We start from the raw sequence: 16,607 nt of genomic DNA, 5'->3' as shown, positions 1-16,607 counted from the left end.
CCAGACGGGGAAACTCTGCCGGAGCCGCTGCACGACTCGCCCAGGGCCACCCAGGGAGTAGAAGCCCCGGGGCTCCGTCCACAGCCCAGGGCGACGGTGACCCCGGCCTCCCTGTGCTGCCCACCAGGACTTTGGGGCTTTACACGTTCTTGCTGTTCAGTTGTTCAGTCGTGTCCGACTCTCTGCGACCCCATAGACTGCAGCCCGCCAGGCTCCTCTGTCCATGGGGTTCTCTAGGCAAGAACACTGGAGTGGGTTGCCATTTCCTCGTCCAGGAGATCTTCCCGACCCAGGGATGGAACCCGTGTGGACTGCACTGGCAGGCGGGTTCTTTACCGCACACCACCTGGGAAGCCCAGGGCTTTACAGGACTGGCACCAGATAGCGAGGAGATGTCTCCTCTGCCTGGGAACTGCTGCCTTTTTAGGACAGCGGGAGCCCAACTCACCGAAGTTCCCACCTCTTCCCATTCCATCAAGCTCCGTCCTCCTGCTTGAGGGCGGAAGGGGAAGAGCACTGCCTTTGGGGGCGGTGGGGGGAGGCTTGTGCCCGGGCAGTGCTGCCCCTAAGAGTGCGACGTGCGCTCTCGGGGCCGGGGGGGAGAGGCTGTGTACCGTGCACTTTCCTGGGCACGGAGGAGAGAAAGGAGAGAGCAGAGCTGATCTGAACGCCTCGCTGCCTCACTTGGACTCACACACCAGGGCACCCCCACGGGCCCTGGAAGCACCCTCTGTTTCCCTAAGCTGGGCCCAGCAGCCTCCGCCAGGGTGGGCTGCCTTGGAGCCGAGCGCAGCAAGAACAGTCCCCCTCTTCTGGGGTCACAGGGCAGCCGGGCCCGAGGTCACGGCCCCGGGTCAGGGGGTGCCCTGGGAGGCGGCAGAGGTCCTCCTCCGTGGGGTCCCTGGACGACATCGCCCACAGCGCCCGCAGCCATGCCCAGTAGGCTTGACCGAGCCCGGCAACCAGATCCACAGAGGCGGCAGCCACGGGGCGGGGAGGGGATCACAGGATACCTGGATTTGGGCCGATCCCCCGGCTGTGGCTTCCCCTCAGCCTCGTCCTCCGTGGCATCTGTACCCCAAGGGGCCCCTCGGGAGAGGTGCTGGGGCTAAGATGTCCACGGCCTCTTCTGTACGCGGGGTCGGGCGGGAAAGGAGGCTGAAGCGGGGAGCAGACAGTGTGGGAGCCGTGAGCAGTCAGGCAGCCCGCGGCGAGCTGGGCCAGCGGCAGGTTCCCATGGCACCCTGACTGGCAGCGTGAAGAGCTAACCGCGCCCCAGACAGGTGCTGGCGGCCCGGACTTAGGAGTGCTCGCTCAGGGCCCAAGGTGATTCACTTCCCCTGTGTCGGCTCTGGCAGAGTGAGTCAGCGGAGCTTCGCACCAGCTCTCCCAGCTCGGCTGAGGAGCACCCACCCCGTCCTGGGCACCACCTGTTTCCCGGGTCTGTGGGGCCCCTGCGGCCGACCACCACGGTTCAGGGCAGACAGCGTCCCTGGTACCCAGCCTCCAGCCCTCCCGCGCCCCGCCCCACGCCCGGGACAGCTCAGCGAGTCGCAAACGTGACCCACCAGGAGTCCGGACAGATAGCCCGACAGGTGTGCCTGCAGGCCTGAGGACCAGTGAGCTGGCGTCACCTCTGACCTTTGACAGCCATCTCCGACCTTCCCAACCCTCTTTGGAGACAGACTAGAGGTGGAAAACTCCAGAACTGATGAATCAAAGGCCGAAACCATGAGGCGATGCCAGCTTCCCTCTGGGGACCAACAGGGACCGAAGGTATGAAAACCGAGTCCCGTGGCTGTTAACATGCTTCCTACTTCCTACGTCGGGGGGAGGCAGCACTGGCCACCGAGGCCACGATTCTGGAGGCAGGCTCCTGTGCTGGGTGTGGAGTAAACCTTTTAGGAAGAATGGTCTGGAAAGACATCCAATAACACTCACCCGGGGAAAAGAAACTCACACATCCCTTCTGTCCCCACTCATGTACGGTCTCTCCTACAAAATAATTTTTTTTTGTAATTAAAAAGACAAAGTTAAAGAGGGAAAAGGAAAAATATGAAAATAAAACACAACAGTTAAAAGAAAAGAAAAGCCTCACTGAAATAATTTGGGGGTTTACATTTTTTTTTCTTTTTTTTTTTCATTCTCAAAAAGTCCCTCCGACTACCTGGTTTCTAAAACAGACGGTAAACAGAGATGACATCAAATTGGACAGTGACTGGCTGTCTCCTGGCCAGGGGCTGTCCGCAGGTGTGAGACTGACAGACTGAGAAAAGATGACACCATTTCTATCCTTAGAAGATGAGAAGCGTGGAGGAGGGGCAAGGACAGGAAAGGCTGAGCTCTGGGTGTGTGTGTGGGGGGGACCCGACACCCTGCCCGCCGCTGGCCTTCTGGGTGAACTCGTTTGTCAAGATGGGGAGCCCCCGAAGTGGGGCTCCCTGTTGGGGAGTTTTGTTTACTCCTCACCTCTCAGGTACGGTTAGCTCAAACCACCCCCAAGGGCTCTGAGAGCTAGGGCTGCAAGCTGTCTGCGCTCCACGGAGCACTCCGGACTTTCCAAACTGCGTCTTGAGACTCACTGGTTGCCGCCGCGGCTTTGGCTTGACCCCTGAAGGGGGCGAGGTGCTTTCCCTGCCACACACACGTCCCGCACATCGCAGCTGCGTCCCTGGCCCCGAGTGGACCGAGGCCAGAGGGGAGGGGGCAGACTCCACCCCTGGCGGCTGGCTCGGGGGACCGCGTGAGTCATGAGGCCTGGCCGGTGACCGCGATGTCCCGGGGTGAAGTGGGAGGCCTGGGGGATGCGGCCTGATGCAGGGACCAGAGCCACGGTGACTCAGACTGGGGCCCCGCGGGGAAGTTCCGTCGCCGCGTCCTCTGGATGGCTCCTGTCACCCCCCCTCCCGGGTGAGGTCATCCCCAGGGCCGCTCAGAACTGGGACTCGCTCCGTTCTCTGCGAGCGCCTGGCTTCCCTTTCAATCACAGTTATGGCAGGAATGATCATTTTAGCATCCGCACCTCTCCGCCACCCGCCACACACACACACATGATGGATGGACCCAGGCAAAGAGCCTGTCCTTCCCCCGGGGCATCAGATTTTTCATCTGTAAAAACAGGTCTTCCTCCTGATGATCTCACGCAGGAGCCTCCGGGGCTCAGAGGCAGTGAGCAGACTGCTCGCTGAGAGGAAGTCTGCTAAATCCATGCGAGTGGGCAATATTCTAATATTACTGTTTGTGACTACTGCTCCACAGACCTGGCCACTGGGCCATCTGCCTTCATCTCCCCAGGCCACTGGGTCTGGAAGTAAAGGAGTCCAAGGTGACGGGTGAGAAAGTGTCTCCAGGGACTTCCCTGGTGGTCCAGTGGTTAAGAATTTGCCTGCCCAGGAAGAGGGACACGGGTTTGATCCCTGGTCCGGGAAGATTCCACACGCCGCAGAACAGCTAAGCCTGAGCGCCTCCAGGACCGAAGTCGTGAGCCCTAGAGCCCAGCTCTGCCACAAGAAAAGCCACCAGGATGAGAAGTCCCCACAGGGCAGCTAGAGAGGAGCCTGGCTCACGGCGGCTAGAGCAAACTGCGCAGCAGGGAAGACCCAGCCCAGCCAAAAGTAAAGAAAAGCAGCGGCTGCTCCGTGCCAGCTCCGTAGTTGCGGCCCATGGGCCCAGCTGCTCTGCACCACAGGGAACGTTCCTGGACCAGGGATGGAACCCACATCCCCCGCACTGGCAGGCGGACACACACCCACTGTGCCACCAGAGACACCCAATGCCTGCATGTTTGGGTTTCCTTCCAATTCAGGTCAGCAGAGAGCCCCGACTGCAGCTCCCCGCGCTCTACGGGAGGTTCCCGTTAGTCACCTGTCTTACCCGTACTGTCAGCAGCACGTGTACTGACGCAGGTCAATCCCAGCCCTGTGATCTCTCCCGTTTCCTTTACTTCTCCTCCATCACTACCAGTCTCTGCTGGCCAGTCTGCGGCCTGCCCGAGTGACCCCCGGGGGCTCCCCCTGCAGGGATGAGGCAGGTCTGACCCCCGGGCTAAGTCCCAACCCCAACGTGAGGGCCTCTGCTGAGTGAGGAGGGCTCAGCTGTTGAGGCTGAGCCCCGGGGGCGGGCTCCCAGCCTGCCTCCGCTCCCAGCCCGCCTTGGCTCCCAGCGCCCTCGGGGGGACGCCCACTCGCCCACCCCCAGGCTCCCCCGGCCTGGGCCCCCGCCCGGGGCACCCCCACTCCTGTCCACAGACTCCAGGCCGACCCCTGCTTTGGCCTTGACCTTGACAGAGCTGCTGCCCGCAGATGGCTCTTGCCGCCTCCGCTCCCCCAAGTGTGTGCTCGGACGTCAGCTTCTCAGGGAGGCGGCCGCCCTGTTCAGGGCCTCACCCTGCCCTCCCCACCCAGCCCAGCAGCACACTCGAATGCCCCTATTGCTGTTTCTTGCCACAATGCCATCACCGCCTTCTGTACTAGATAATCTATTTATTTACTATACCTGCTGCTTCTTACAGACCCTCCCCTGCCCAGCACCAGAAGGCAAGCTTTGTGAGAGCAGGGTAGTGTTATCTGCCTAGAACAGCCCTACCACACAGCAGACACCCAACAAGGATCTGTTTGATGAATGAATGAGTGAATGAATGAACGAACGAACGAACAAACCAAAGGGGGCATCATTGCCATCAGAATGGGGCAGAGAGGCTGTGCCTCTCATAGAATGAACTGGCATTCAGGCCGGGGCGGGGGGGGTGGGGGGGGTGGGGCATCAACCAGAGAAGGGAAGGGAAAAGGCTGGCTCAGGCGGAGAGCTCTGCTCTCAAAGGCCGTGCCCACAGCTCACCTGGAAATCCCCTGGAGTCACTCATTAACCCTGCCCCCCCACCGCCCACACGCAGCCTGCCAGTCACCCGAGCCCAGACAGCAGCTAAAGCACAGTTTAAGCCACGGACTCTCCCTCCCAGGCCCAGCCTCCCACCAGGTAATCCACACCATCGTCTGAGCACCCCGTCTGAGCAGATCCTACCAGGAGCAGCGACAAAGAGGGTGGGATACACGAGACACCCCAGTCCGGGCAAACAAGCCCCGCCACATCCTCACCGGCCCTCCAGGCCCCAGCGGGGTAGGCAGGGCGGCCCGGTGAGGTCCCAGAAGCAAGGCGATGCGCCAGCCGTGGGGACCACCGCGGCCACGGGGTCCTCCGGGCGGGGGGTTTGGAGAAGGCGAGGCATACAGACGGGCACCTGGGAGGTGGTGGGGGAGCACAGAGGCGGGGGTGGCCACAGTTCAGTCTTGGAGTGCGTGTGCGTGCTGAGTCACTTCACTTGCGTCCAACTCTTTGTGACCCTGTGGACTGTAGCCTGCCAGGCTCCTCTGTCCATGGGATTCTCCAGGCAAGAATCCTGGAGCGGGCTGCCAGGCCCTCCTCTGGGGGATCTTCCCAACCCAGGGATTGAACGCACATCTCTCACGCCTCCTGCACTGGCGGGCAGCTTCTTTACCACTAGCGCCACCTGGGAAGCGGGCGACTGGGACAGTTCACTGTCCCTCGGAATAGAAAGAGACCACAGCACACCGGTGCAGGCTCTGGCTTTACATCCTGGCTCCCCCGCTAAGTAACTGTGCAGCCTGGGCAAAATGACGGGGTCTCAGTTTCCTCCCCTGCAGGTTTGGTCCAGCGTGACTGATCGGCTTGGCTTGTAAGAGGTAAGAGGGCGTCCATCTCAGTAAGAGCCCTGAAGGGTACAGCCTAGCCTGAATTAATCGTGACGACTGTTAGAATTTATCAGCCTGAGTCTCGGGACCTTCTCTGATGGCTCCTGCCTGCCAGTCACGATGCGGGGCTGGTACCCAGGCGTGTAGGGATGCCCAGGCAACCAGGTATGACATGAAAAGAGAAGAACCCCCAAAGCCAGAGAAGCTTCAGGGCTGTGGCTGTACCTTGATTTTCAAGTGCTGCTTGCCTTTTATCTTGTCCTGCTTTCTTGGCTTGAAGCATCTCTTCAGGTCAGCCACAAGCCTCTGATTTCACCTGGAAAAAGAAGGGGAGATTTACACCAGGGAACAGGACCATGACGCTCAACTTCAAGCTTCAGACAAATGCCAGACAGTCTCCCAGGGACACAGGGGCTTCTAGGGACTCAATAAGCATACAGCTGTGTGGAATCAGAACGAAGGGAGAAATCCATTTCCTATCTGTCGTGTATGTGGCAAACTGAGGAAAGCCTTCAAAAGAAATACAGGTTATCCGCATGATAAACCAGACCGAGAACAAACTAGACACAGTGGGTATGACATGATAGTAACTGTGTTCAAATTACGACGAAATTTATTTTTTTCATTTAAATGTATTTATGCTTAATCAGAGGATAATTGCTTTACACTACTGTGTTGGTTTCTGCCATACATCAACACGACCCAGCCACAGGTACACACGCATCCCCTCCCTCTTGAAACTCCCTCAGACCTCAAACCACCCCATCCCACCCCTCCAGGCTGTCACAGAGCACCGGGTTTTAAATCCACAGTTGACCTTTTCTACAAAGATGATCTGCGGCCACAGTCCTGAGTTGGGGAGCCTTTTGCTCAAAGATTCCTATGATGCTATTTCTGAATTTTCACATGTTCCCATCTTATGGTATGTTTGGATTCACTGAATGAGATAACACACCAGGAACACCTAGCCCTGTGCTCAGCCCCTGATGTGCACTCAGCAAATATTAGCTATGCTTTTACTAATTTGACTCCTTTGTGGGTTTCTAGAGAGCAAGGCTATTCCACACCATCCACAGAATTCCTGAGCAAATGGGCACAGTTATCAGCGTAGTTGCTGTTGCTGCAAAAAAATAGATATTTAATCTTTAAATTCGACCCCTGTTCAACTTACTTCAGAAACCAAGAGTAGTATTTCAAAAGGTGTTTTAAAAAAATAGCTCTATTCTCAGCTTCCCCATCATTAGGCTCAAAGAAATCACTGGAGATCCTTAGGCTGGCAAATGAAAACAGAGAGAAGAAAGAGAAGAGGGGGAAACAATACCATCAGATTTGAAACAGAAAACCTGTAACCTTCGCTCATAAGAGAAAGCGTTGTTTGGGTGGCGTTTGGTTCCTCGCTGGATGCACACACATCATAGCGGGACTTGGATCGTGCACTCGTTTCTAGAGTTTCCGAGTTCCAGGGCCGAGCCAGTTCTTTGCAGCCACCGGATCTGGGTCCCTGAGTGTTCCAGCACCCCTCGCCCAATCCCGGGGACACATGTTTGTTGGGCGGGCTTCCTCTCCACACCCAGGAACTCATCTCAGGACCAACTTCCCAGGCAGTGCGAGTGGTAAAGAACCTCCCTGCCAATGCAGGAGACGCAAGAGATGTGACTTCAATCCATGGACTGAGAGAGCCCTTGCAGAAGGAAGTGGTAACCCCACAAATGGGCACCCACTCCAGGATTCCTGCCTGAAAACCTCGTGGACAGAGGAGCTTGGTGGGCTATGGTCAGTGGGGTTGCAACTCACACGTGCCAGAAAACTCATTGAAAAGAAGCAAGCGAAACAGCAAGAGGGGGCTTCGAAGGTGAGCACCTTGGAATGGCTCACTGGTAATGAATTCCCCTCCAATGCAGGAGCTACAGGAGAAGAGGGTTTGGTCCCTGGGTCAGGAAGATCCCCTGGAGGAGGAAATGGCAACCCACTCCAGTACTCTTGCTTGGAGAATCCCATGGACAAAGGAGCCTGGTGGGCTACCGTCCACAGGGTCCCAAAGAGTCAGACACAACTGAATGACTCAGCATAAGCACAAAACAGCAAGATACTCTCCAACTCCAACCCCAGTGTCCAGAATGGACTTCTGTTCCTTAGTACTTTATGCAAAGCCACCCCGATGCCCCACCCATGTTCAGCTTATTAGGTGGAAAGCATCTGATAAACCCATCAAGCTCAAACCTGGGTGAGTGGAAATGAATCCAACTGGCCTTCCAGGGGAGATGGGAAATGTCACACAAGTGGATCTAAACTTACCCTGCCCCCATGACATCTCAGTCCAGCCAGGAGCAGATATTGGGGAAGGAGGGAAGGGGAACCTAAGGGAGGGGGTCTTCTTTAAATCCTACGGTGAGATGAGGCGGGGACTGAGGGTCCCCAGACACGGCTGCTCACTGAAATCACCATTCCCCGGCCCCGGGCAGCTGGAAAAATCACACTGAAACCTGGGTCCCATCCCCAGTGGTTGTGATGGGTCCCGATTAAGGTCCTGGCACTGGGTTTTTAAAACAAGGGGTTTTGAAGTTCCCAGGAATCTACCTAAGGCCAACACCCAGTGGGCACAAGTCCAGGTCTCAGGACACTTTTAGGGGGGTTGCAATTTCTGTTTAAAATCAGAAGGAGCTTTGACAATAATATTAATGCCTACAAAACAATGAATCCAGCCTGGGTTATAGCCACCCTTTCATGAAGGCATAAAATATCATTATGATTTGATTGACTTTTACAGGTAGGAAGGAGCTCCCAAAGATAAAAGTACCTGAGGCCATAAAAATCTTAATTCAGCCCTGAATTTACCTATTTCCTTCCAATTGCCCAACCTGCCAGTCTTTCTTTTCCCCTTAGATTTAAACAAGTTCTCTGACTGAGGGGTCAGTTTGCTAGTTTTGACTCTGTTGCAAGCATCAGAACCCTACTCTCAAATAGACTTAGAACGGAAACAACAAAGGAGATGGAACTTTCTGGTGCGCTAAAAAGTTCAGCTGTGTTTGGCTTCAGGCAGTCAACTTGCCAGGCTTCCCTGAGACCCTCTGTTGAATCCCCCCCACCCCCACCCCAGCCCGAAGACGCTCCCCCAACTGCTGCTCATGGACTTGCCCCCGACTTGGGTGGTTCCACCCCAGGAGCACTGGGCTTGATTCTCAGCAGGCAGATGCCCCAGTAGCCACCTTCTCCCCTCCTCGTGTGGAAGCAACATCGCCTGGCAGGGCAGAGCAGCACCTCTGAGGTTCACACACTCGCCCTCAGCCCCTAGGGTGTAAGCACCGAGCATCCACTGCACCTAGGCCCAGAAAAGACAGTTATATCACCTGATCTGGCAAATCCATACCATGAATTTGAGGGTTAGATCCACAGGAAAAATTAACCTAGATCTTACTGGGATTTGTCTCCAGGTTAGGATTAAAGTTTTCTTACTTATTTCTTTTAATTTTCTTGTGAGCCTTCCCTGGTGGCTCAGATGGTAAAGAATTCACCTGCAATGCAGGAGACCCAGGTTGGATTCCTGCGTCGGAAAAGACCCCCTGGAGGAGGAAATGGCAACCCACTCTAGTATTCTTATCTGGGAAATCCCATGGACAGAGGAGCCTGGCGGGCTACTGTCCATGGGGCCGCAAAAGAGTCAGACACAAGTGAGTGACTAACACTTTCATTTATTTCTTTTCATTTTCTTGCTGCGGGGCGGGGTTGGGGGGGTGTGGAAAGTCCTTTCTCTGCCTGCCGCCCCTAGAAAGCCTCTTAGACACCACCGTTACAGTATTTCTATTTGAGGCCTGTGCTGGTCTCCATTTCACAGGCTGTGCTCATTGGTACTAAATTAAACCATGTGTTCAGCTGCCTAGCCTATTTCCTGGCCTGTAGTAAGTAATAAATAAGTGCTAGCTCTTACTACTATTCTAAAAAAAAAAGAAATTACAGAATTGCATAGGTTAAGAAAAAAAAATCTGGAAAAAGAAAGCAAAGGTTACCAGCCGTCATCTCAGGGTAAGTAAGTTGATGGGTGATTTGTGTTCTCATGTTTGTGGGTCTAAAATGAACAGGCTTTGTTTGGTAGAGAAACAAAATGCCATGGTGTTTAAAAACTAATAAATGTGCAAGGGATATTCATCGTCTTGAACCAGAAATAAAACTATCCATGCCATTAAAAAAAAAAAAAAAAAAGTCAAGACAGAATTTGCAGAATGGCTTGTGAAATCAAAAATGAATTGGAAACTGGGGGTCGCGGCTGCTAGCCTGATCCAAAGTTTGGGGTTTGAGGTGCAATTCAGCAAGGGCACCCTGGGGACTCGCTCGTCCAGGGTGAGCCCAGAAGTCAGACAGCCCCGGAAAGTCAGGGCCTCGGGGTGATCTTAGAGGCAGCCTGAGATGTCCCTGAAGGATACGGTCAGCGCTGGCCTGGCCTGTGTATCTGACTAGGAGTCCTTGCCCCACTGACAGGCTGCAGCCCCAGGGCTCAGCAGACCTGCTCTGTGGCATTTTCCGAATACCTGCCCTATCACAGACAGAGGGCTCCCTGACGGCATCCGCATTTCAGTTCAGGACCTACCACTGCCTGGAGTCTGCTACCCAACCCCTGGCTGCAAACAGACCCCGGCTCCACGACGCAGCTTGCAGGGGCCAACCTGGAAGCAAGAGTCTGCTCCCCTCTGCGCGCCTGGCTGAGAGGGAGCAGATGTACCCCGGTCGGCACCCAGGTCCAGTCAGTTGAATTGCCACCCTTTCCCTTCCTCCTTAAAGATTCCCTGAAACCCTGCGTCTAACCTTTTTCCCTAAGCCCAGCTGCCCACAGGGCAGGCTGGTCACTGATTGCCAAGTCATCAACAATTCTCGAGGACGAATGGGACCTCTTCCATTCCCCTCAGCCGGGCTCCCCTGGGGAGCTCCTCACTTCAGTGAATTCAGCTTCACTCTCCCCATCACCCAGACGCACAGCCCTGCCCTGACGCTGAGTTACTCACTCCAACTCCAGCTGGTCCTTCTGCTAAGGTTGTTCACAGTCCATCTTCTGTTATCTCCCCATGGCCATGATAACCTCAGGTCCAAAATGTTCCCATAATAAAAATGTCATTTATGGTCGATTGTGTCCCAGCCCTTCACATGTGGTATGCCCTCCTCTGGTATCCCTTCTCACTGCGTTCACTATCCTTCACCTCGTTCCCTATCCCTGGCCCTAGTTCCGGGCTAGAAAGCTCCAAGCTCTTTGGTGCCTCAGGGCCTTTGCACCTGCTGTTTCCTTAGTGGAACCACTTCCCTTAACTTCCAAAGTTCCTGCTGCTTGGACAGCACATTCTCCAAGAGTACATTCTCCACAATGGCTGTATCACACGGCCACCCAAGTGGTACAACTCAGCTGTGCCCATCACGGCACACTTAACCTCATTGGAAATGACTGAGTTTGTTTATTTCATTTCAGTTGTACCTCTGCTACTAGATCCTGGAGTGCAGAGAGCCTGTCTGTTTTGTTCTCCATTGTATGAATAGCACACACTGTATGATACGTACGATATGGGTATCATATCTTTTGGCTGAATGAATGAATGAATATTAGTATCCCTCTACGAAAGATAAGGTAATTGACGTACAGAAAGACTTAACACTTGCCCAAGGTCAGGTGGCTATGAGAAGTTGAGTCAACATTTGTACCAAGTTCCTCCAGCTCCAGGGGTGAAGCAGAAAGCAACCTGTTACTCTGCCTTCCACTGTTGCGATAACCCCCTATCGGAGCGCCTTGACTTCAGACTTTCCTTTTCCAGTCCACTCTACAAAACTCTCCAGTTTATCATCCCAAAATACCAGTGAGCTCAGTCAGACTCCGCTGAGTCGCTGTCAGTGGTTTCCACTGCCTTCTTCCTATCGCGGAGACTAGAATCAGAGGCCGTCTGCATGTGGGTCCTCTTCTCGCTCAAGCCTTGCTCAGGACTGCGCTGCAGGCATCTTAGCTAACCTTCGCTGCCCCACCTGCAACACCGCCCCTGTGCTGCCCCTCCCCAGACCTTCTGTCCAAGCCCAGTCCAAGTCTCACCTGACCTTCCAGGTGTCAGCGATGACTCACACTTGAGTCACCTCTGCCTGTACCCCTGTGTGTGTGCGTTAATCCCTCAGCCGTGTCCGACTCTCTGCAACCCCATGGACTCTAGCCCACCAGGCTCCTCTGTCCACGGGATTTTCCAGGCAAGAATACTGGAGTAGGTTGCCATTCCCTTCTCCAGAGGCCCTTCCCAACGCAGCGATTGAACCTGCATCTCTTATGTCTCCCACATTGGCAGGCGGGTTCTTTACCACTAGTGCCGCCTGAGAAGCCCGCATGTACCCTGAGAAAACCGTAATTCAAAAAGACACATGTGCCCCAGTGTTCACTGCAGCACTGTGTACAATAGCCAGGGCACGGAAGCAACCTAGCTGTCCATCAACAGAGGAATGAATAAAGAAGTTGTAGCACATACACACCATGCAACACTACTCAGCCATTAGGAGGAGAAAACTTGGGTCAGTTGAAGCGAGGTGGATGAACAGAGAGCCTGTTAGGCAGAGTGAAGTCAGTCAGAAAAAGAAAAACAAACATCATATATTAACGCTTATATACAGAGCCTAGAAAAATGGTACTGATGAATCTCTTTGCAGGGCAGGACTACAGACGCAGACATAGAGAATGTACCTGTAGACACAGCGGTGGAAGGAAAAGGTAGGATGAAAGAGAGGAGCCCTGGGACACATAGATTACCTTATGCAAAGCAGAGAGCTAGTGGAAAGCTGCTGTGTAGGGCACTCAGCCCGGTGCTGTGACGATCCTGGGGGTGGGGTGGGGGAGGGGTGGGGGAGGGGTGGGGGAGGGGTGGGGGAGGGGTGGGGAGAGTGGGGGAGGGGTGGGGGAGGGGACACGTGTACTTGTGGCTGGCTCACACGGTCATACAGTGTGAAATTTACATACAGTATTGTAAAGCAACTATCTCCCAATTTAAAATATATTTTAAAAAATCACCGGAAGTGTTTCCAGCTTTCTCTTTTAAAATCACATCTTTGCCTGGAGGGACACCTTCCGCACACGGCGTGTACCCACCCGTGACCTGGAGCTGCAGCATCCTCGGGCAGGAATGAAGCAGCTACTGCGGCCCCGCGCGCCCCCAGCCTGCTAAGGACCAGCCCGCAAAGGTGTGCGAGTCCCGGGGCCCCGCCCTCCCGCCCAGCCCTGGCCCCCGTGTGTCAGCTCCACCGTGTCTGAATGGAAAACAAAATGCTCAACTCAAAAACATTTTTCCAAAGATATTTTAAGGAAAAATGAGATCACAGAAAATCAGGGAGGTAAGTTTAAATGGTGTGACCCCAAGCAACATTTTTTTTTTTAAGAATCCCCTTGAGAGGATTGCTCACCAGATTGGGGGTGGGCATATCTGGGGAGACCTGAGTCCCAGGGACCACCTGGGTGGCAAGAAAGATCTAGTGATGCTCTGTAAGCCCACACCCTGACTGCAAACGGGCCCACATGGGCCCCGAGGTCCCTGAGGTTTGCGAAAGCGGCTGACAGCCCCCTTGCCAGCCAGGTCAACATTGCACCTCTGCCAGAGATACCAAATTTTCCTTCAACCACCCCAAACCCAGCTCGCCGAGCTATGAATAGTTATTAACATTAACTTGAGGCGTTAATTAAAAAACGTTCAGCCAGGCACATTCTCATACTTTTAAAAAGTCATTTGGGCAATTGCCTTTCCATGCCGCAAACTTTCCAAACGACCAACAGGTTGACATTTCACGGTGCTGTTTGTTTTAATAAAAAAAAAAAAATGGGGAAACAGTCAGTTCCCCGGCTCACTTTTCACATACCTTGATTTACTGATGGGCAAATCCCAACTTAAGCACTATGCCTTGTGGTTGGGGGACAAAGAAGCCCCCACCTCCTGGGGTTGCTGTCTGGGCTGGTCACGATGGAAGTGGCCAAAGGATCTGATTCCACTTTCTCTCTGTCTTCCCCTCCCCAACGCCCAGCCATTAGCTTCCTTTGTTGCTTTTTCAGTCAACTTGAGATTCCGGGGGCCGCAGGGAAGACCCTTCACGGTTCTCCAAATTCTTTCTTAAAGCAGCAGCTCCCAGCATCAGCTGGGACCGCGTGAGTAGTCACATACAACTTGGACTTTGTCTGGATCTCGGTTTCCTCATTTGCCAGCAGTCGGCACAACAATATGAACAGCACCGCCCTCGAAGGCTGTTGGAAGGGTCAATGAATTAACGTTGGTAAAGCACTTCCGACAGTGTCCAGAGCATAGTAAATGTTACTACGTGTGATCATTTAAATGCCTCCCCTCCTCGCAAACAAACTCGGACCCAGGGCCCTCGTGCTAAGCACAAGCAGAGCTGGACCTGTCCTGGCTGGCCGGAGCAGGGGGGCCGGGTCACCCAGCACCCTGCTTCCCGGGGAGGCCCGAGGTCCTTCCAAGGCCCAGCCGAGCCCCAGGGACACGGCTCATTCTGGGAACCGAAGGCACTCATGCTCCCATGTGACACACAGAAGCCTGTCCCCGTAGGCAGGGAGTTCTCCCTCGACGGCTGGACTGAGCACTGCAGGGCCCTCCCCAGGGCCCCAGCGGGCCCTGGGCAGGCAGACAACAGCCAGGGTGAGGCACGGAGCTTGTAGCTGGGGGCACACTCACCCCCAGCCCCTCCTCAGGGCCACGCCGTGGCCAGTCAGCCCGGTGGACGCTGGACACCGACAGTGGCAGTGAAGGAGAAGGCAGAGGAGCGGCTTTCTTAACAAAAAAAAAAGAAACTCACATGAAGCCTCCCTGCAACCCTATAACAAGAAAACACAGCACACAGGTGGGCCCGAACCTTACCTAAAGTCACCGCACACCACAGGGGCGGTCTGATGTGGACAAGGCACCTACCATGTGCTTGTGTTTTTAGACTAGGTGGTAACAACGCCAACTGGGAGAGACAGGTCCCCCGCTCCCAGAGCAGAAATAAGAACCTGAAAACAAATGATGCTCGCGTTTTGTGATACATATGACATGATTTTAGTTGCTAACTCGTGTCCGACTTTTGCGATTCTATGGACTGTACCCCACCAGGCTCCTCTGTCCATGGGATTTCCCAGGCAAGAATACTGGAAAGGGTTGCTCTTTCCTTCTCCAGGGGATCTTCCCAACCCAGGAATCAAACTCTAGTCTCCTGCACTGCAGGCAGATTCTTTACCAAGTGACCTATGAGGGAATCCCTCATTATATATGGATATGTTACATAATCTATGTGTATATTATAGATTATATTATAGGTGTTATATGTTACATATAACATTTGTAATATGTAACATATGAGAATCCCTTGGACTTCAAGGAGATCAAACGAGCCAATCCTAAAGGAAATCAGTCCTGAATATTCATTGGAAGGACTGATGCTGAAGCTGAAGCTCCAATACTTTGCCACCTGATGCAAAGAGCTGACTCTGGAAAAGTTGGCTTTGGAAAAGACCCTGATGCTAGGAAAGATTGAAGGCAAAAGGAGAAGGGAACAACAGAGGATGAGATGGTTGGATGGCATCACTGACTCGATGGACATGAGTTTGAGCAAGCTCTGGGAGATACTGAAGGACAGGGAAGCCTGGTGTGCTGCAGTCCAAAAAAAGTTCAAAAGTTCAAAGCTCAGTCGTGTCCGACTCTTTGTGACCCCATGGACTGTGGCCTGCCAGGCTCCTCTGTCCATGGGATCCTCCAGGCAAGAATATTGGAGTGGGTTGCCATTTCCTTCTCCAGAGGATCTTCCCGACCCAGGGATCGAACCCGGGTCTCCTGCACTGCAGGAAGACTCTTTACCATCTGCGCCACCAGGGAAGCCCAGTGCAGTCATGCGGTCACAAAGAGGAGGACAGGATTTAGTGACCCAAGAACAACAACAACAAATGTTACATATTGGTGTTTACGCACGTACATGATACGCCGACTGTGGGCAAGGCGAGAGCACAGCTCCACCGCCCTGGTGGCAAACAGGTCACCCGGCAGGGGAGCAGAGAACAGCGGCAGTGTCATTTGCCAGAGTTCACCTGGCTCAGTGGAAACAAAGACATTCAGCCTCTCCAGGTGTGAATTACAACTTTGCCACTTTTTAGCTGTACCGTCTGGGGCACAAGAGGTCTTTAACACTTTTCTGAGCATCGGTGATGAGAACGTAGTTCATAGCCACCTGCAAAGCAGGCAGGCAAAAGGTGATCGATTAACCACCGAGGAGAGAAGGCAAGAATGCGTGGCAGAGGCGACGTTTGAAGGAGGCCGCTGGGAGGTGCTTGGCTGAGCCCAGAACCAGAAGAGCAAGCCAGAGGCCCTCGTGGGAGCCCGGGGCAGCCCAGCCCCGACCCTGCGTTCCTGCTGCTGTATCATTTCCATCAGCAAAATCAGGACAATCTGCATCCTTTTCCTGTCTCCCCGGGATGTCTGGGGACACGGAAGAACCCAGCGGGGGGCCGGGGCGGGCAGGCTGGAGCTGGGCCATCTCAGAAGAAAGGCAAGTTGTGAGCAGGAAAGATGATTATTTTCCTTGTGGAAGGCAAGTGTGGGCAACGGGGGCAGGTTTCCTCGGGTTTATCACAAAACCCTAACAGAAGAGAGGTTATTTAACTGAGACCAGGAGAAGAATGTGCAGATATTTTAAAATATCAAAAGGAATTCCTGAAGCCCCATAATATGACACGTTCTTTGCCAGGCTTGGCTGATGGCAAAGCCGCGAGCTCAGACTCGGGGCCGGAGAGATCAGATGGTTGATTAACTTGGCTTTCCGGATCCCAGGGCGACAGGCCCCTCACGGGACCCAGCAGTGCAGGGACCCAGCCTGGCCCCATTCATGGTCTGACACCACCGGTTCCCAGGCTGGGTTTGGGGTATG

At 54.3% G+C, this 16,607-nt stretch overlaps 1 long non-coding RNA gene across 2 annotated transcripts in view; it reads right to left on the bottom strand.

Annotated features, from left to right (window-relative positions):
• The window catches only part of LOC133057880 (uncharacterized), a 157,593-nt gene that overhangs the window by 19,055 nt on the left and 121,931 nt on the right, over positions 1 to 16,607 (bottom strand). For both annotated transcript variants that reach the window (XR_009693116.1, XR_009693115.1), the window contains exon 2: positions 5,934 to 6,024. This is a non-coding gene — a long non-coding RNA (uncharacterized LOC133057880). The remainder of the gene's footprint in view (positions 1 to 5,933; positions 6,025 to 16,607) is intronic.

Source organism: Dama dama, chromosome 5, assembly GCF_033118175.1.
Source record: "Dama dama isolate Ldn47 chromosome 5, ASM3311817v1, whole genome shotgun sequence".
NCBI lineage: Eukaryota > Metazoa > Chordata > Mammalia > Artiodactyla > Cervidae > Dama > Dama dama.
Note: the sequence above shows the minus strand (reverse complement) of the source record. Positions and strands in the feature narration are given on the sequence as shown.